This window comes from Schistocerca americana, chromosome 7 (genome assembly GCF_021461395.2).
Source record: "Schistocerca americana isolate TAMUIC-IGC-003095 chromosome 7, iqSchAmer2.1, whole genome shotgun sequence".
Lineage (NCBI taxonomy): Eukaryota > Metazoa > Arthropoda > Insecta > Orthoptera > Acrididae > Schistocerca > Schistocerca americana.
Genome location: NC_060125.1, coordinates 126026218 through 126039421, shown reverse-complemented (window position 1 = coordinate 126039421; position 13204 = coordinate 126026218). Strand labels below are relative to the sequence as shown.

Here is a 13204-nt window from a genome sequence, read left to right as displayed (position 1 = left end):
TTTTACCTCTCAATGTATATGCACAAGTGAAAGGTTGGATGTTGTTATAAGCTATTTAGTGGATGGTTTTTGCTATGGTAAAAGTTTTATTTATTTATTTTTTTGGATGTCAACATGTCATTTTCTTGTTTTATTATACCCCCTCCCCCCCCCCCCCCCCTTTTTTTTTTTTTTTTGCTCATATCCTTAGCAGCTGTCAGTAGACAGGTTGGTTGATTCTGGGGAAGGGACCAAACAGCAAGGTCATTCGTACGATCGGATTAGGAAAGGATCAGGAAGTAAGTCTGCCATGCTCTTTCAAAAGAACCATGCTGACATTTTCTTGAAGCAATTTAGGGAAATCACGGAGAACCTAAATCAGGTTGGCCGGACACTGGTTCGAATTGTCATCCTCCCGAAAGCGGGGTCAGTGTGTTAACCACTGTGACACCTCGCTTGGTGTCAATAGACAGGCCTACTGTTCAGAGACTGATTTTGATCTGTGCAGTACATACAACATACTTAGGAAATCTGCAAAGTATCATACAATAAACAAACATAATTTCCACAAAAATATATGAGATTATTTCGTGAGCCCTCTGATGAAAATATTTAACAAGTGACAGACGATAAAAAGTATGACATTGAAATTTAAAGGCATTCCCAAATGAATTGAAAGTATTTCTCACCGAGAAACTTGGAAACCACATGAAATTGACTAAAATGATGGAAATAAATAAGGAAATGTGGAAAAAGATAGTTATTTTCAATATACCATTCTTGTATAAGGGATTATTGACTGGCTTTTGTGCTTGGTGTTTGTACTGTATATAGTTTGTTGAAAAGTAGCATGTTCTCTGTTTATTTATTCAAATAACTCCTATGGCGGGTTCAGTAAATCACCTTTGGTTTTCCTTCTTTGTGTTGAATTTCGTGGCTAGTAGATTTCATGCAGACGTCCTTCTTTCCTGAAATCCTTCCTGTTATCTATTATGTCCATTCAAGTCCATGGTTTTTCATATCTGTGTCAGTTTTGGCAAACTGTGTAGGTTTGAATTTGAAACTGTTAAGTCAATGCAGTTCAATGCCTTTATTTATCATTAACAGTATATGTTGTATGGATGTAGTCAATTCATAACCAAGGCAAGTTACAGTAAAAAAATTTCTGTTTATTTACAAATAACACGAAGGCAATCGCCTTGCATCAGTAAATGTAAATAATTTTACTCTGTCATATTCAGATATGTTGTAAAAGCTATAAAAGCTAGGCATTATTAAAAATATGTTGTCTATATACACACGCCTGCAAACTCAAAAGTACCTTTAAATAAGACAGTAACATCGCCCTCCAAAAATACAATCAAACTAGCAGGACAACTGCGGGAAATTGGAGGTTTTAGGGTGTGGCCAAGCTAAATATAACAGTAAAAAAACAAGCTATGATCCCAAAACACACAAAACGATGCACAAAAAAGAATTAAAACATTCTGCTACACCTACAAAATCCACAGGAAGCTGACTGTTCTCTTGACGTATATAGGTCAACCACAACTGTCGATACCACAGAAACAACACCTAAAACTAAAAAAATTGGAATTGGACATTTGCCTTGATCTGCATAGGTCAACTGCAGCTGTTGATACCAAAATGCAAACACCATCAAGTATGAAAAATAGAATCGAACATCTCTCCTCACCTATATAGTTCAACCACAACTATTGATGCAAAAAGCCAACACCTATAACTACAAAATATAGAACCAAAACCACAACAGTTCAAAAACCCAAAAATTGAACATATATACATAAATTAAAACACAATCAGTACACCATAAATATACAAAACGTCACAACTCAAGAATAGACCCTAAAAAACAATTCTTTACCACCAACAAAGTCCACACACACACACACACACACACACACACACACACACCGAAACCACCCACAACATACCAACCCCAAACCACTCCTGTCACTAACTCCCCCCCTCCTCCCAAAAAAAGCTGTCACCCAACAAATAAAAACCACAAAATAAACAAAAACACAGCTTACAAATCAACAACTGCTACAAAAAAAGTCCTCTACAGCATAATCAGTCTAATGTGCGCAAAAACTACTCGAGGACCTATAACAGAAATAGTATGTCAGCAAAACAATGTCTCTCACAGCCAACCTAGATTTCCTGGACCAGATAGCACGTCTAATGGAGCACCAGACATTATCATACCTACACTGCCACATGTACACATCCCTAATCCTAGACGCAAGAACTCTGGTCAACCTCATGTTCCCATGGCAAATAATACACTTCACAACCTCAGCAATCAGTCCAAATAACTGGAGGAATGTAATAATGGACATGTCCTCCCCCATAACCGACCACAACATAGTACTGTTTTTCATCATCAAATCCTTACCTAACAATAGAAGCCACACAGCAAATTGAAAGTCTTACCACACCCCAAACAGTGAACCAATAACACATAGTGAAAACGCCAAACACGTAAACAGCAAAAAGTAATTGATAACTTGCTGAAAAAACTTCCAATCCTTACATCCCCAACTACAAATGCTGCCAACGACTTCACACATACAACACAAAAGCTCAGATGAACCTAATAAAAAATATTAGATTCAGCACATACACGCATCACCACCAGAGGGCACCATCAAACACAACAAGGTGACACCTACAACCAACCAACTCATAAACTCCGCACTGTAATGACGTCACACACACCACCACTCTTACACCATGAGTCAAAGCAGACGGGAGGAATCGAGCACTTCCGTTGACACAGATTTGTTTTAGCTCTACTTTGTATTTATGGAGATCTACAATTTTCTTTCTTGTATCTGGCAATGGACTAAAAGATAGGCTGGGTTGATAATGTATGCCTTGTTGTTTAAGGGTTTTTGTTTTTTGTGAATGTCTGTGCGAAAATCATCTGTCTCTTGTTTTGTAGTTATTCAATGTTGTTCAGTGTTGAAAATTCCTGCTGAGTTTCCAGAAAGCACATATGTACATACATTAACATTCAAGTCAGGGAGCGTCAGTATTTTAAATTCTTCAAGTATTTCCCTTAATAGCTCTATACAGGGAACTACTTTCATTGTTCTGACAGCCCTTTTTTGAAGTTTGTTCAGCCACACGTGTTTCCCCTGAGGATAACCCCATATCTGTGTAAGCTGTTCATATAATAGGCACATAGCAATAATTCAGTGCTGCAACAGTCTTAAGGCATTCTTAGCACATAACGGCATTTACTTTGTTTTTATCCAAAAATGCTAGATGCTTCCCCCATCTCAAGTGCTCATCTACCCACATGATAAATTTTTTTCGATGGAGCTGGTGCAGGAGCATTATTACCTAACTCAACTACTATGCTGCTTCTAGCTGTACTTATATTATTAATGAAATTCATCCGTATCGTTTTTTGTTTATGACCAAAGTGCTATCTCTAAACCATTTTCCCGCATCATTTATTGTCATAGGTCGTCCTCTGCACATCCTCTTATAAAAATGCTTGTGTGCAAACATCACTGTGCTTACGGCTCTTAGTTGGTTTGTCAAATCATTTATATGTGTGTATCATGAATAACAAAGTACCTGTTACAGAAGCCTGGGACACTCCATAGCCACTATAGCAGGTCCCAGACGGTCAGTACTACTGCACAATAATATTGTGCAATATTATTGATGTTCTCCCTACACTGGTCAATAATATTGTGCAATAATATTTAGGTTCAGACTATTAATTAAAGATGCTGTTGCCATGATAATTCTCTAATTTGTTATCTTGGAATCTGATGCATGGTGTTTTTATTCATCATAAAATACTTGTACACTTCTAGAAGTGATTTCCTGTGATTCTGCTAAACCTTTCATTTAGCTAAATGTGGCGCTGCATGGCTAATCTCAGTGAGACAGTACTATGGCTTTAGCAATTGCTCTATAACCATATGTTTCTTATTCTAAATATGACATTGAAGTAATTTTCATATAACAAATACTGAGAGGATGACCATCAGTTCCCTGCGATAAAATGTTTGTGTGTCAAAACTGACCAAATCATTTCCATCAAAACTATAAATTTGAGTCTGGCACTACCCAACCCCTGTTAAATTTCTGCAGACACTCAGATAGCCATGATCAAAAACCAAAATACTCTAATGAAAGACATAATTCCACCTAGTCAGCGTACATCTATTATGCTACACCACCTTGCCACTGGGAATTCTATGGAATACTTTAAATTTACATGTGCAGTGTTATCTTAAAAGTATTTAATACATTGTTATAGAAATGTATCAGTCACTGTGCACGAAACAATTATTTATGGGTAGGCAATGGACACACACACACACACACACACACACACACACACACACACCTTATTTATAATTTTTACATTAATTAATTTTTTAAATTGTCGTTTGTGTTTTTTCTTTGTATTTTCTAAGGGACAAGTCATACAATTCATTCGTAACATTTGTGTTTCTGCACTCATCTGCCCTGACATTTTTCAATGCTGGCAATTTATACATTTCAATGCGCTTAATCATAATGCACTTTCTTCTACTTTTGAACTCATTTTCAACATCATAACAGCAATGAACAGTGAAGACAAAGATATCCAGTGTCTGTAGCATGCAAGAGGCTGTCAAGGATGTTGTGCAATACTGCCCACAGGTGGCGTAATATTACTGGACAGTGCAAAATATAAGTTTTTGATGTTCTCAGTATTACTGCCCACTTTCTCAATCTCACACCTGTATGTCCAGTGTCATTGTGCTTCAGGAAATATTGCGCAATATTGCTGACTGTCTAGGGGCCGCTTAGCAGAGAGATAAGGTTTGAAACATTTGAAGGCCAGTTCCCAGACCCCTGTCCGCAGCTCGTGGTCTCACAGTCGCGTTGACACTTCCTGAGCACTGGGTCCCAGGTTCGATTCCTGTCGGGGTCAGGGATTTTCACCTGCCTCAAGATGAATGGGTGTTTGTGTTGTCCTCATCATTTCATCATCATTCATGAATGTGGCGAGACTGGGCTGAGCGAAGGTTGAGGATTTGTATGGGTGCTGATAACCACACAGTTGAGCGCCACACAAACCAAACATCATCATCGTCCCAGACCCCATAACAATCTAATTTAATAAGCAGTAAATCATGGCAGATTAGACCAGATGCTGTGGATAAATCTAAGAATATTCCGCAGCCTAATTCATTCCTATCCAAGGCATTTAGGATCATTTTCATGAATTGAAAGATTGCTGCTTCTGTCAGTTTGTTCTTCCTAAACCTATTTTTGAGCATTAGTCAGTATTTTTATTTAGGAATTCAGCTAGCCTTTCATACTTTACTCCTTCAGTTACTTAAAAAACCTGACAGTGATCTATAATTATTTATGTTAGTGTACTATCCTTTTTTAGAGTGGCTTTATTATGGATAACTTTAATTGTGATGGAAATACCCCAGTCCTGAAAGAAGAGTTAATGATGTCAGATAGCTAAGAATCCATACTGATGGAACTGTTTGATTACGTTGTCTGAAAATCTCTCAATACCACTGGACATTTTTTAAATTTATTAATAACATTTCTCTCCTCAGCTTCTGTTACTGTGTACAGAAGTATTGTCTTTTCACAAGTTTTATTTCTTTATTTCTTGAATTGCACATACTTTTAATTACGTTTGGTGCTATGTATGTGTTGAAAGTCTTCTATCACGTTACCCTCACTTTTGATTTTGAAATTGTGTTTTAGTTTTCGATTCCCCAATGCTAGTTTTTATAACATTCCCCATCAGTTTTGATTTATTGCTTCCGTGGTTGATATATAATACATTGCTTAGCCTTTTTGCTGTGTGTAATGCTTTCCTTTAGAACCTTCGATATTTTGGATAGTATGGTTTTATTCTTGTGTCTGCTAAGATTTCTAGGGGGTGATTGCTGATTTCTTAATATCTTGTGGTACAAATGTATTTGACTTTTTTGACTTGAATTCTTGCTAATGGCAATGCCATATCATAATAATATTTATAATCAGTGAAAAATGTTTCATACTTCTTGTCTACATCATCAGTTTGTTCTCTGACCCAGTGCACCATTTTTAGCGTACTATTGAAAATCGTTATGTTATCATTAACAAGTCTTCTCTGTACATATTTTTCAGTGAGTGTAGATTTTTCTTGTTCCCATTCCTTATGATTTTAAAGCCATATGATCAGAGAAGCTGATGTATGTTACTTTAATATTATAGTCACAGTCCTGTTTGTTAGTAAGTCTCTCATCAAGTGTTGTTTGGACCGACCCCATACCTGGTAGTTTTCCTCACAGGTGGCTGCTTGTTGTATGAGCTAAACAGTCTTAATAATTGCACTGTTTTCCAAGTACTTCTGTTAAAATTAATGATAGTCACCAAGCACTATTTTGACCTACTTCTCAGTTCAGTTAGAAGATCGTCAATGTAATGTAAAAATAAGGTAAAATCACCTAAGTGGAACCTGTGGATGCAAGCAGGGATAATTTGACAGCCTTTCAGTTCACATATAAAATATTAAAAAAAACTTTCTGCACATTTCAGCTTCCTAAGTTTTACCTCAATAGATGTAACACCACTCCTAACATATAAGCATACACCTCTACATTTATAAGTTCCCTGCTAGAGCTTCTTATCTGGTCAAAGTCTGTGATTTTTGCTACACAAATCTGGATTTCTCATAACCAGTGCTCATTAATACACAATACAGATACCTTGTTAAGATTACAATTTAAAAGGACTTCCAGCTCACACAGTTTGATACACCACAGCTAAGGGGTTGACCCCTAGATTTGAAAAGTTGCTCACCTTGGAAGTTCCTTCACCCTGCTTGGCAGAAAAAAATCTGAGTGTAAGTTGAAGACCAGCATGGTTAGTCTGTTGTTATCCATTCTGTATAATTCTTTCAAGTGCAAGTTGAAGAACTCCTTGGTTAGTCTGTTGTTGTCCATTCTGTATGTGTGTCCATAAATTTTAGTCTTATTTTTCTCATTACATCAGCTAGCTTTTCCATTTTCAAATAGAGCTCCATGTCTGATCTTAATTTGTATTCAACATTACTATTACTTATAGGTCCTAGTATTTTCCTTGAAGTACTTCTTTCAACTTTTTCTAGTTTTTTAAGATTTCTGCCGCATACAGTGTTTCAGGCCTATTGATAGCGTCAATTTAGTGTCACAGGACAAAGTTCCTTTGTTAGGTAGGCCTATGTTCATCATCATTCTCCTAGATACTTAACAGTTTGTTTTAGGTATTGTACTGTAATGAATTTTAAGATTTTGAAGGGCTTCATTGATAATAATTGTCATGAAGTTGTTTTTTCAAATGAAGTTTTAGTCCTGTTTTGTCTGCTTCTTTATGTAATTCTGTGATTTGTTCTGTGGCACTATCCATTGAGTCAGTAATTAATGCCATGTCATCTGCAAAAACTAGACAATCTGTGGTGATTTTATTTGTGTTTCTTCCTAGTTGAACACACTTACAAGGAGAGGTCTCCAGTGGTGGGATCAACTTTTTGAAATAATCTGTGTGGTGATGTAAGTTAAGGTCCCAAGTATCACACCTTGCAGCCATTCTACCTGGTGGACCCTCGTTTACAAGTAATCGCTGGGGGGGGGGGGGGGGCATCGCGTGTCACTCAACAACTTTTAAATAAGGGATATTCAACAGACTGGTTCTGCAGCATAACTGTAAAGGTACAGGTCTCATGCACAAAAGGTTGTTGGTTCATATCGTGTGAGGTACTTTGGAATTGCTTATTTTTACATCTTTATTGAAATGACTTTAGTCATTAATTTTATTCAGTTAATTGCTTAAATGTAACTTTTCTATGTCTGTTCCTTTGTCACATCATTTTGGTAACTGTTTTAACTTTTTCAGTTGCTCTGTGTTTTTCTTCATTCTATGTTCACTTTGAATCTTTGTGCGTGTGAATTAGTTCTTTTTATTTATTAGTCATAAGTCAGTGAATCAGTCAAGAACAGAAGAAGAGGAAGCAATCTGTTTACCGTTGACCATGCAGTGGTGTCAAAAATGTATTTTTAAATACAAGAAGTAATTGTTTTGGCTGGTAATCATCATAAAAACCTGTAAAACAAACAGTGGAAACTCCGAGTAGGATTCTGGCCTGAGATGCTGGAGGTTGCGGTCATTTGTGCATGAGGTGTGCTTGCTTGTATGTATGAATGGTGTGTGTTTATCTTGTGCTGATGAAGGCTGTAGCCGAAAGCTCTATGTAAGTGTCTTTTAATTGTATCTGTGCACAGCTTAATGTGTCTTCTTTATGGTAACTGGCAAACATTTAAAACATAAATTCTTATTTCTATGTGGATAAAGTAAAACAGATGAAAATTTGTAGGAAAGAAGGGATTACAAATAAAATCGTATTCAAGCAAAATAAGGAATGGAGGTAATAAATGCAATCACATTAGGGGGAGGGGGTGGGGGGCAGTAAAAGAATGATAAAATGGAAGAATTTAAATTGAAATTAATAGGGTTATTAAAATGATGTGACAAAGTGATAGAAATGAGAAGTATTTCTTTTAAACCAATAAATTGAGTTACAATAACAGCCACAGTCATTTTGATAAAGATAAAAAATAAAAAAAATAAAAATTTTCAAAGCACCCTGTGAGGTTTCAACCTACAACCTGTATCATGTGTAGCCTATACATTAACAATTATGCTGAGGAACTAGTCTGCTAAATGACCCTTTCTTAAAACTGTAGAGCATCATGAAAAATTCCAAAATCATTTTTATCGGAAATACGGAAGTGTCCGATCCCACCCGTCCGCTTGGACCCATGACGTCACAAATATGGCGGAAACGACCATAAACGACAGTTCCAATATGGCGGATATAAAATCATTTCATACGTATCATAAAGACGAAAATACATCGAAAAACACACACACACACGCACGTTTCACAAAAAGCCTAATGACTCTAACGGGACAAGTGTGGGAAATTGGGGGTTTTTGGGTGGGGAGAAACTAAATATAAACAAATTTAGCCACCCACCCCCATACAAAACCACGCAAAATGACGAAAAAAATCGACATCACAAAACTCACTAAATACCACAAAACACACTATTATCTGGAATCTGACACTTCCCTTGACCTATTTAGATCTACAGCAGCTCCCGATCCCATAAATTGGGATCGAACACTTCCCTTGACCTATATAGCTCAACAGCAACTCCCGATCCCATCTCCCAATACAAAAATCAAAATGCACCGCCAAACATTACGACCAAACACTTCCCTTGACCTACACAGATCTACAGCAGCTCCCGATCCCATAAATTAAGATCGACCACCACCCTTGACCTGTGTAACTCAAAAACATCTCCCAATAACAATACCAACCTTCACAGCCACAAATTTCAATGAAACACTTCCCTATACCCCAATACACAACACGTACGCCAAAAACAAAAGAATGAGAACTTACCACAAGAAAGTTCCAGCCCCACAAACTAGATTGGCCACCACAATCTCACACACACACACACACACACACACACACACACACACACACACACACACACCAACCAACGAAAAAATACTAAACCAAAAGAAAAACCCAACGCACCCACACCTCAACCCCCCCACACCCCAACCCCCCCCCCCCCCACCCCAACCCCAAAATAAAAACCACACAAACAAAAACCAAATGCAACATAAAAAACACTCCTCTCCCCCCCCCCCCCCCCCCCCCCCCCTCTTAACAAATACTATACAACAAAATAAACCACCCACCCGACCCTGAGCCACAGCCATCCATCCACCTACAAAGACCACCATAACTAACAACTTTCGGCCTATACATTTTACCCACAGCCCTTAAGAAAACCCGAACAATACAATAGCCCTCTGGGACACTCTTCCGCCAACAGTACTCATCTAAATGAGACTGAAGGTTGGAAGAGCGCCTCTTCCCCCTCCCAAGAACTGACTTAACCGCCCCCCACATCCCCTCTATTGTATTAGTACAAGCCCCGGTCTCATAATTCTTAAACTCTAAACTATGGTTCACTACTAAATGATTAACTCCCCTCTCACCCAACCCCCTATAAGAAGAAAAAGCATCAGGAACTATTGTGGACCCTGGCTCTATATATTCCTCAATTAACCCCACTAATTCAGCCTTGGACCTCTCTTCCACAACCCTAAAAACACATTCCGAACCCCCACCCCCCGGAACAACAGCCCCCCACACCCAAAGACCAGCCACAGACTTCCCCCTCCCATACTTCCTTTTCCCAAACTGTGACTCGTCCACCTCCACAACAACCCCATGCCTCCCCAACTTACCCCTGTACTTAATAAATTCCGAACACACTTCACGACAAAAGGAATACCCATCTAAAACGCTCCTCTCACTCACACCAGTCTCGTGCGCGCAAAAACTCTGTGGGGATCGATAACAAAAATAATATGTAACAGGCACAATCTCGCGCATGCCCAACCTAGACTTCTCGAACCATGTACCGCGGCGTATGGAATGCCATATATCGTCTTTGCGACAGCGCCGTCCCTGGTCCGAGAGGCCGGAACTTTAACCAATCTCATTGGTTCACGGCACACACCGCACTTCACCACCTTGGCAATTAAGCCGAAAAGCTGTAGGAACTTAATCAGCTCTAAAGCTGTGTCCCCCATCATAGCCCTCAACCGAGAACTATTGATCTTGTCTTTCGTATCCATTCCTGAATAAAAAACCACAACCAATTAAACTTAATAACAAAACCACCCGCCGTACAGCAATCATCACTATATTAACCTTCACACAAAACCGTTAACTCACTGATACAAATTCCGCTTCAAAAATACGCAAGCAGCACTCGCCACAGCGCAACATCAAACTGAGTCCAATACACCAAACAAACGAAAACCCTGAACATACCACCAGAGGGCACAACAAACCACAACACGACGACATCTACAAACACGCCACACTCACAAACCAAACTCCACGCCGTAATGACGTCACACACCACAACACCCTTACGTCACGGGTCAAAGCCGACGCGTGAGATCGGACGCTTCTGCAAGAGAGAGCCCACCAGAATGAATGGCTGCAGGGTGTGATACCTGGGACCTTAACCTACATCACAACATAGATGATTTTTTAAAAGTTGATCCCATTGCTGGGGACCTCTTTTTGTTAGTATTGATGGAGTTTCTCCATTCCCTCAGGTATCTGATTTTCCTCATTCCCATTATGTTCTATAGTTTTAGTATTTGTTCTGCTCAAGACCTTCCCTTCCTAAATTGTGCTTGATACTCTCTCAGTTGTGGGTCAAGTATTCCTTCAACTCTCTTTAAAAGTGCCATCGACAAGATGTGATATGTCACTGGTAAGAGGGAGATCCCTCTGTAATTGTGAGGATCAGTTTGCCTTCTGTTTTTATGTAGTGAATCTATTAATGCCAGTTTCCTTCCTGAAGTCAAGCTGTTTGTTGTCCGAATTTCATTAATGGTTTCTTTTTAAATTGTTTTATGATTTTTCTGGTTTCCACTATTGTTGGTGGCTTTGAATCTGGCTGTATTTAGATTACATTATGAAAATGAAATTTTTCTTTTGGTGGATATTGTGCAGTTCTTTGAGGTAGTGGATAGCAGTTGTGTAGTTCTTTGAGGTAGTCCACAAGTATTCTGCAGTTCTGGGTGTTATTATATGCAGTCGTCTGTGTTTTTGGATCTGTAAACTGTAACCTTGGTGATGTGTATTTCTTTAAACTTTTTTTGAATGTTTTATAAAAGTTCCTCGTATTGGTTAAAGTGTGACTTGGTTGACATTACCTGATCTTCTATATGTTGTATTCTGATTTTTGAGATTTTTTTTATGCATGTTTCCTTGCTCCTGCAAAATTTTTACTTTTCTTATGGTTTTTATTTGTTCTCCAGATACTCCAAGCTCGTTATATCTTTATAATTAACTCACCACAAACACCATTGTACCAGGCATGTTTCCATCTCTTTTTAAGAGGAATAGTTTCTTTTGCAGTGTGCATAATATGTGGCTATTCTTTTTTCCAACTGCATTTTGTGATCATTTTTTCTAGATAACTTCTATAGCTATGTCAAACTTCTTGGGTTGGTGTTAGTTCTTTCTTCTGAATATTGGTCTAATCTTGAATTTAATGAAAGATAAGTAGTGGTTTTAAAATAAGATGATGTGTTCGGCAACTATTATGTTGAGGACTTCCATTGCAGAGTGTCTACTTACACCAACATGATAGAGCTGTTTTGACCACAAATTGAATTTTGTTGCACCCAAGTTTTTTTGTAGGAAGTTAGTTAAGTTACGTGTTCCATGGATCATTTTGTATGATAGATCTTAATGAATCATTTTACAATCACAGCACAAATTAATTTGTATGTACAGTTATATTCTGAGCATTTGTAAGGTTTATGTATATATAAAATACACACACACACACACACACACACACACACACACACACACAGATGTGAGTTAGAAAATTCCTACCCACCACCTTACCACCTTTTACACATTACAGTAATAGAAATTCTTCTGCGGAATTGAAAATTGAAGAAGTTGTCAAGGAAAAACATTTCCATTTTGCTCTTGAATTTTACTTTTCTGTCTGTCAGACATTTTATGTCTCTGGGTAAGTGATCAGAAACTCTTGTTGCAGCATTGTGCACCCCTTTTTGCACTGAAGATGACCTTAATATGGAGTGATGAATGTCATTTACCCTGCTGGTATTGTAATTATGTACATCATTATTGCTTTTGAACTTTAATTGATTATTTAACTTCATGATGGAATAAATATACTGTGAACAAATAGTCAAAATGCCCAACTCCTTAAACATATGTGTACAAGATAATCATTGCTGAGCACCACATATTATTCTTGCAGAACAATTTTGCACAATGAAGACTTCCTGTCATATAGCCTATATGAGGTATCCCAGAACATCATTCCATGTTACATTATTCAATGAAAATATGCAAAATGTGACAGCTTACTGATTTGTAGTGTAGACTTGGGTACTATGTTATGCTGATTGCATTGGTTCATTTACGTGCAACAAATTTTATAACTATAGATGTGCTGATGTTCCTTGCCAATTGGTGCTTTGATGTCTCCAAGTAGTAGTACTGCGTTTTTCAATGGAATGTGATCTAAGGTGTTTGACCCAGTTT

At 37.9% G+C, this 13204-nt stretch overlaps 1 protein-coding gene across 1 annotated transcript in view; it reads left to right on the top strand.

The window, feature by feature from the left end:
* Window positions 1-13204, top strand: part of LOC124622647 (DNA repair protein complementing XP-C cells homolog) — a 73239-nt gene that overhangs the window by 3008 nt on the left and 57027 nt on the right. The gene's annotated exons all lie outside the window — the stretch shown is intronic.